We start from the raw sequence: 8,949 nt of genomic DNA on the forward strand, positions 1-8,949 counted from the left end.
ACGTTTTTATTATACGTTTTTGCCTCTACGCCAGCTTCATTTCAAATTCTCTCTTAGGCTGCCTTATCAATGTTTTACACAAGTTGACAATGCTTATGCATTTTCCTATTTTCTTCAGATGGATCCTTCTTCCAATTTTTGCAGGATGTTTTTTTTTCTCTAGAAGAGCCTCTTTCATCTTACCTTTTAACCATGCCAGTAATCATTTTGCCTAACTCTCACCTTTCTTAATACATGGAGAACATCTGAACTGCGCTTCTAAGATTGCATTTTTAAACACTGTTTTACACTTTTAAGCTTTGAAGTTGCACTTTTCATTTTCTAACTATTTTCCTCATTTTATCAAAGTTTGCCTTTTGAAAATTTGGTGTTAGAGCTGTAGAATTACATATTGTCCCCCTTCCAGTTATTAGTTTAAATTTGATCATGTTATGATCACTATTGCCAATTGACCCCCACCACCGTTACCTCTCTCACGAAATCCTGCATTCCACTAAGAATTAATACTAAAATAGCTCCTTCTCTTATTGGTACCTGAACCAATTGCTCCATGAAGGATTCATTTATTCCATCCAGGAATTTTATGTGTCTAGCCAGTCCTGATGTTACATTTACTCAGTCAATATTGGGATAACTGAAATCTCCCATTATTACTGCACTGCCAAATTGGTTAGCTTCCCTGATTGCTCTTAACATTTCATCATCTGTCTGACCATTTTGGTCAGGTGGACGATAGTATACTCCTATCACTATACTCTTACCCAACATACATGGGGTTTCCTTCCTCCCCAGTCCTCTTCTTTCAGCCTCAAATCCTCCCTTATGTCCCTCACTTTCCTTCCCTCCATCCCTTCCCAACTTTGGACTCTTCATTCCTTCCTTCCCTCACTCCCACCAACCATTTTTTCCCAGACTCAGACTCTTCCTTTCTTCCCTCTCTTCTAGCCTCAGGATCTTCCTTCATTTCCGCTCTCCCTCCCTTCCCTCCTTTCTTTTCCATCCTCAGACACTTCCTTCTTTCTTTCTTTTTTTAAATGTCATTATTGAGTTTTCAACATACAGAAACATCAGGAGATAAACAAGTATAGATTAATAATATCATCAATAGCCCATCCCAACCCCTGCCCTCACCTTCCACCTTCCTGTTTCCCATGAAAAAATCTGAAAAATAAAAGAAACAGCATCAACATCACATGATGCAGCCAAAATTCTCAGCCAATCATGATTGCAGAAGTAGCCAAAGAAGAGTTAAGAGCATATCTGCCCTGTAAAGGATCTGACATCGGGCTCCTTATCTTGATAAAGCAGATCTCCTCCCCCCAAGGCCATGATCCAAGTCTTATACTCCAAATTCAGAAGGTCCAACATTTCTAAAAACTGAAAGTCAAACATCGGCACCTTACTTTGTATCCGTTTATGTAATATACATTTCCTAGCTATGCAAGTCCCTTTAATTAAGAAATTGCATTCAAAGTTATTACAGATTACATCATCAGAAAATATTCCCAAGATACCTAAAGATACTTCCATAGGAATTGAAATCCCCAATAATTCAGACAGAAACTTCACCATGGCTTCCCAAAAATTATGAATTGGGGAACATTTCCAGAGCCCATGACAAAGTTGCAGTACTAGCAAAGCACTTCATATACCCCGGAGAAGATATAGTTTTATAAAACTTGATGGTTTGGTGGTTACTACCCTTAATCAATAAGCCTTCATACTGCTGATTAGAGATGTGAATCGTGTGCCCGATCGTCTTAACGATCGGGTTCGGCTAGAGGGGGGGAAAAATCTGATCTGGGGTGATGTGAATCGGAATTGGTTCCGATTCACATCGTTATTTTTTTTTTAGTGAGGCCCGACCCTTTAAAATTAACCCCTTACCTTCCCCCAACCTCCCGAACCCCCCAAAACTTTTTACGATTACCTGGTGGTCCAGTGGGGGTGCAGGGACCAATCTCCCGCTCTTGGGACATCGGCGCCATTTTGGCTGCCACTCTAAAATGGCACCGATGGCCCAATAAAAAAAACCCCACCCGACTCTTTAAAAATGACCCCTTAGCTTCCCCCACTCTCCCGAGCCCCCCAAAACATTTTAAAATTACCTGGTGGTCTAGTGGTGGTCCCGGGAGCGATCTCCTGTTCTCGGGCCAACGGGTATCCATGCCATTGGCCGCTCCTGTCACATGGTAGGAGCACTGGATGGCCGGCGCCATCTTTAAAGATGGCGGTGGCCATCTTTATGATGGTGGCGGCCATCTTTAAATACAGTAGTGGCCATCTTTACAATGGCAGCGGCCATCTTTAAAGATGGCGTCGACCAGCCAGTGCTCCTACCATGTGACAGGGGCCGGCCAATGGCACGGATACCCTATCATATGGTAAGGGCAAAGGGCCATCGGTGCCACTTTATGAGTGGCAGCCGACGGCCTGAGAACGGGAGATCGCTCCTGGGACCACCACTAGACCACCAGGTAATTTTAAAATGTTTTGGGGGGATCAGGAGGGTGGAGGAAGCTAAGGGTTCATTTTTAAAGGGTCGGGTGTTTTTTTTTTTTTTTATCGGGCCATCGGCACCATTTTTGAGTGGCAGCCAAAATGGCGCCGATGGACCGAGAGCGGGAGATCGGTCCCCGCGCCCCCATTGGACCACCAGGTACTCATAAAATATTTTGGGGGGGTTCGGGATGGTGGGGGAAGGTAAGGGATTCATTTTATAGGGTCGGGGTGGGTTTAGGGGTTGTTTTGGTGTGCCGATTTTCCCCGCCCTCCCCCTCCCCCTCCCCCGATTTATGATTTTTCACAATAAATCGGGGGAATTTCTATTGTATCGCGACTCTTAATGATTTTTGACGATTTAAAATATATCTGATGATTTTTTTAAATCGTCAAAAAATGATTTACATCCCTACGATACGACTCCAATATTGCTCTCTGGTTTAATGGTAGGGGGAAAAGAAAAAAAGGGGAATCAGATTCAGACAGCAACCAACAAGGATTCTAAATTTTAAGGTCTAGGAAAACAAATAAGAATGGGGGTAACTTGCTGATGTAGCTGTTACTACCCTTAACCAATAAGCCTGATCCTTTTGATGCTACCATAAGTTTGCTGGAAAGACTGGATGGATCATTTGGCCTTTTTCTGCCATCATTTCTATGTTTCTATGTTAATGTCAGCAATCCCATAAAGAAGATCATTATCATCAAGATCAGACCCCATATCCAAATTCCACAACCCTGCTAATACCACAAACAATTTGTAAGAGGTAGTGGAATAGAGAAAGTTATATAGGCTTGCCAATGATTATTTCCTCCCTTGAATCATTTGTAGTAGTCTTTGAAATGGTCCAGAGGAATGGGATGACTGACTTATCCTAAGAGTTTTTGTTATAAAACTAGCAAGTTGTAAATATTATAAGAAAATTTGGGTTTCAAAACTGAGGAACTTTCGAGAATGAGGGAAGGAACATATTTGCTTATTTTGATAGCCACTAAAAGCATTAAACATGCTATGGCCCATTTGAGTTAATTGTGTAAGATATTGTCTTGCCTTGTCCGGGAAAAATCAAGGATTACCTCAAATTGGTAGCCAAGGAGAAAGCATCCAAGAGAGCAACAACATCTGTCTCACAGTCTTTCAGCCAAATTGTATATACTTCATGAAGATATTATGGGAAATATAAGTGGAAAGATCTTTGGATCCTATATGAAGCAAAAACCGCAAGTCCTAGGGGTAAGCAAAACATTGCTCCACAGCTATGTACTCAATTCATATGAACATCATAAGTAATAACTGTTTTGTAGAATGTGATACTTCATATAATGTGGGAGCCTCTCTATATTTATCAGAGGGTACTCACTTCAAAGGTGTCAAATATATACAACGCTAACCATAATTCTGAAAACTGGTTTAACGCAAAAAGACCTTTTTTATAATCATTGGTATCAACATTCAAATTTTCCGTGCTTTGCAATTTTTTTGAAAATTTTATAAAGTATATATTAAAGACAGATCACTTATCATTCATTATGCGTGGCGTAAAGAGGTGACAGCTTTTTCCAAAACACCGGCATGAACCCGACACGTCCGTGTTTCGTGGACTTCTTCAGGGGTATAATCTTGCAACGGTGTATTTTTTGAAGTCTGTCCCATCACATAATGCTTTCAGCATAATCACAGCTTTAAATGAAGCTTCATTTTGTAATAACGAGTAGTAAACAAAGAACTGTACAATTATGATGTATTAGGCAAATACTCAATTCATACGAACATCATAAGTAATAGCTGTTTTGTAGAATGTGATACCTCATATAATGTGGGAGCCTCTCTATATTTATCAGAGGGTACTCACTTCAAAGGTGTCAAATATATACAACGTTAACCATTATTCTGAAAACTGGTTTAACGCAAAAAGACCTTTTTTATAATCATTGGTATCAACATTCAAATTTTCCGTGCTTTGCAATTTTTTTGAAAATTTTATAAAGTATATATTAAAGACAGATCACTTATCATTCATTATGCGTGGCGTAAAGAGGTGACAGCTTTTTCCAAAACACCGGCATGAACCCGACACGTCCGTGTTTCGTGGACTTCTTCAGGGGTATAATCTTGCAATGGTGTATTTTTTGAAGTCTGTCCCAGACTGTCCCTAAAACCCTCAAGGCACTCACTAAGGGCCTCATTTTCCAATATCGCATTGGTAACGCATTAGGGGGTGTTTCCAATGCAAATGAGGCTTCTTTCGTGCAGCGGGGAAACATCGCGTGCAGTGATGTTTTTGCCATTTGCGAAAACATTAGCGCCATTCGCGATGTTTTCCCGGTGCGCGAGGAAACCCGAAGAAACATCGCAGCACACGATATTGTCGGTATCCGAAGAAGCATCATCGCAGCACACGATAGTTCTCTCTCTCTCCCCCCCGAGCCTGAAACAGGCTGTCCGGACATATCGTGGACCGCGATAACCCTTTATTGGCCCGTAGCGCACTCCGTAACGCAAATCAGAGGGTTATAGTTATTAGCCGCGATAGCAGCCGCGCTACCACTGCGGCTGTTTCGCCGCACACGATAAACTGGTTCCCGTTTTACATATGCTCCGCCCCAACTCCGCCCCCTGACTACCAAATTATTAATTTGCATTCGCAAATCGCGGTAACAGCTGTTAGCGCAATTTGCAAATTTATCGCACGCGGTAAACTGCTTGGAAAATGAGGCCCTAAGTTATAATATTTCAAATTAGGAAACCCCCAGCCACCCTCTAAGGAAGGTATCATCAGTTTAGCAAAGGAAACCGTTGCTTTATGGTCATCCCACAAAGGTGTTGAAGCCCTTTAAGGTCTTATTTAGTTAGGATTAAAAGCATCATCTGCAAAGTATATAATAATTTGGGTAAAAGTGACATCTTAAACATTACTTTCCTTCCAATAAGCGAAAGGGACATTTCATCCAACTGAGAGTACGTTTCTTAAATTCCCCTATAAGTGGTGAGATATTCACCTGTACCAGAGATTGGTATCTCTATGAATATGGACCCCAAGATATTTAATCGAGTCCCCCACCCACCATAAAGTAATAGCTGGCCATGATCCCTTTAAATGTTTCTATCACAAGAAAGATAAGGTATTTAGACATACAAAGTCTTTGTGTACAATCTATGCTTCCTCTTTCATCCTGGGCCACTCTATTACTCCCTTTGCCTGGGTATTTATTAAGGATATAAATTCATTTGAAACAAATGGGCAAAATATAACAAATGAGTCAATATTGTTTTTATATGATAACATTGCTATTTTAAATATATTTCATTTCTGAAAATAAGACCCAAGAACCTCTATCCTTGGAAAAGAGAATTGGAAGCTCTGACTCATTTTCTATTCACATCTTTTACAATAAATTGAAGTGTATAAGACACAGAGAATCTATTAGTCTACATTTCTAGCTGTCAGCATGCATTGTCTAGTTAGAGGGGTCAAGAAAAGGTTTGTGGCTTATTTTTCTATGTACATCTTTTACAAAAAAATTGGGGTCATTCTGCCCATAGATTTTATTAAATGTGCTTATATTATTCTTTATTGTGGAAAGTTTAAAAACACACATATTACAAATAACTGCTTACCGCTTTCTGTACTTAGTACTGCTGTTATTACAAAATGTATCTTGGGTCACTTCGAACACCTATTAGATTTTCCATTTCTGAAAAAGATACAAGAACATCACTGTGCTGCTTTAAAAAACGAGGTACACTCTATTCACAGATTATTCAGTCAGCAAACCTTATTTTATCTTAATTGCTTTTGGGCCTAGCAAGATGATTTAGGGCTGCCTGGGAGTTCTCTGCGTTTTTGACAGACTTGATAACATCCATAAACACATTTACATCCTCGCTACAAAGCCTCAATATCTTCATCTTACACCCCGCCCACACCAATATTCTTATGACACGCTTGAGACATAGTCTATCTCAAACACTTCTTAGTTTCTGCTTATCCCAGCACCATCTCAGACACTGGTGAAAATTCTGCCCCTGTATTTTTATGACACACACTTTACAGTCATCATGTAGAACCCTGTACCAACATTTTCTTATAATGTAGTGCAAGAAAGCACCATTTCTTTCTGAGAATGAATTGACTATGCTTTTATGATAAAGAAAATGTATGCATGACTGTTTATAAAACTCCATTTCATGCCACCATCATCCCCCACATCTTCCATTCCGAAAGTCCGTTTGTGATCTCTTTGTTTATTTTCCATGTTTTTCAGGTACATTGTTATTGCAAGTGCAAAAAGAGCAAACACAGGATATCTTTACCACCAGTGGGTCTCCTGCATCTTCATTTTCTCCAGTCAGGAAAGATCCATTCATAAGCTATAACATAAAATGTTTACAAAGTTGAGAAAGTTGCTCCAAAAGCTTGTTGGGTTTTCTGCCATAACATCCATAAAAAATAATATATATATTTATTCTTAACTCCGCTACTAGGGATAGACAATCTTTTTCTTCTAGTTTAATAAAGTAATCCATCATCTCGGCATCCACCACTGCATGTTTCAATTCCATGTCTGTACAATTTATACAATGGCCACCATTGTCTATGTCAGCTGCTGGATCTGCATTTTCTCAGTACACTTTGTTATCAGACAGTTCTTGGCAATCAAAACAACTTTTGCAGATCATCTATCACTGCATCGGTTAGCTCTTCATCACATTCTACTTTGGCTCCAGTAATGCTCTCCAGAGATTCAATCAACATTCCAACAGCCAGTTGTCCTTCTGATTCTGTTTTATGGCTGAGGTGTCTAAGAACACTGCACAGCATTTGCCACTCCTTGAAAATGATGGCCACTTCTTCTTTTTCTGTCACCTGCCTTTCAGGTGTTTCTCAGTCCACAATTTCTGCTCATTTCTTTGAACAATTTTTGCACCAATGGCATCTTGTCTATTTCTGTATCAGATGCAATTACAATTGTAATGCTCTCTGGAGAATCAAATCTGACTCTGCTCCTCTCATCTCCCACTTATGGTGGCTACAGTGGCAATTATATGTATGTCGTAGTAGTCATATGTAAACAATATGTATGTCGTATGTAGTTGTATGTAAACAATACGACTACATACATTGTACATACGTTTCTACCTTGTTGTATATATATTGCCTGTTACAGTCCTTAACTGTACTCTTATCCTCTTTTGAAGTTCACCGGTTAAATGTATCTCTCCTCCTCGTTAATAGGTTCCATGTAAACCGATATGATGTGAAAACGAATACCGGTATATAAATACTAGTAATAAATAAATAAATAAATAAATAAACATTTAATGGGATTTGTATTGTTCTGTAGTAGAGTAACCTGATGCTAAGCAAATGAATGCAACCATAAAATGAACCCTCCTTCCAGCCAGGTCTCCTATAAGAGAAAAGAGGTATGAAACCACCCAGACAGCCTCCAGGGATAGGGAGGGAAGGCAAAGTTCAAAAATAGAATAATCTAGAATCAAAATTATTAATGATTGAAATTTAAAAATTAAAGTATTTATTTGCTTATATAAAGAATTATCAACAAATAATTATATACAATAAGAGAAATCTACATGCAAACAAATTTACAAATGCAACTAATAAAAGCTATTTTCTTATAGATTATTGAACTGGCTCTTCAGAATTTGTTACTGGTTAAGAATTGTTTTGTTCTTCTTTAATAGTGATGTGAAAGTGTGATGATGAATTAAAGATATAATATTGTAAAAGAATTGGATTCTTTGTATGGTTTGTCTTTCAGATATAACAGACCCTCACAAGTGTTATATACGATATTTGTAGTAGTTGTTTATATGTTTCTCTTCATTTCTTCTTTCTCTCTCATTCTTTTCTGAATGAAACATAGAAACATAGAAACATAGAAATGACGGCAGAAGAAGACCAAATGGCCCATCAAGTCTGCCCAGTAAGCTACGCACTTTATCCATTTTTTTTCCCTTTTTCTCTCTCCCACTTGTTACTATTGGCTTCCAGTACCCTCCAGCCCTAATTCCCCTCCACCCAATTTAGAGAGCAGCTTTGAATCTGCATCCAAGTGACATCCAGCTCAATTGGGGGTAGCAACCACTGCAACAAGCAGGCCACCCCCTTGCCCCATACTCTTACCCACCCCTGTTTTTATTTTTTTGTTTTTTTTTGGAAATAGCAGCCCTCCATCCTTCCGCTCCGTGAAGGTGGAACACCAACTACTGGCCACTGGCATCCCGCTCCGTGAACGCCTCTGTGGCTACTGCCGCTCCGTGCAGTGTTTGAATGCCTCTGTGGCTACTGCCGCTCCGTGCAGTGTTTGAATGCCGCTCCGTGCAGTGTTTGAATGCCTCTGTGGCTACTGCCACTCCGTGCAGTGTTTGAATGCCGCTCCGTGCAGTGTTTGAATGCCGCTGTGGCTACTGCCGTGCCGTGC

The 8,949-nt window shown here is 39.8% G+C and overlaps 1 long non-coding RNA gene across 4 annotated transcripts in view; it reads right to left on the reverse strand.

Moving 5' to 3' along the window:
- Positions 1 to 7,062, reverse strand: part of LOC115078044 — a 46,222-nt gene extending 39,160 nt beyond the window's left edge. For 3 of the 4 annotated variants that reach the window (XR_003853073.1, XR_003853075.1, XR_003853058.1), the window contains exons 1-4: positions 6,978 to 7,062; positions 6,818 to 6,874; positions 6,122 to 6,198; positions 1,132 to 1,161 (exon numbers count right to left, since the gene is read on the reverse strand). This is a non-coding gene — a long non-coding RNA (uncharacterized LOC115078044). Of the gene's footprint in view, positions 1 to 1,131; positions 1,162 to 3,579; positions 3,706 to 6,121; positions 6,199 to 6,817; positions 6,875 to 6,977 lie in introns of all 4 variants that reach the window. The other variant, XR_003853066.1, reaches the window with a different exon arrangement.
- Positions 7,063 to 8,949: the final 1,887 nt, after the last annotated feature.

The sequence above is a fragment of the Rhinatrema bivittatum genome, chromosome 1 (assembly GCF_901001135.1).
Source record: "Rhinatrema bivittatum chromosome 1, aRhiBiv1.1, whole genome shotgun sequence".
Lineage (NCBI taxonomy): Eukaryota > Metazoa > Chordata > Amphibia > Gymnophiona > Rhinatrematidae > Rhinatrema > Rhinatrema bivittatum.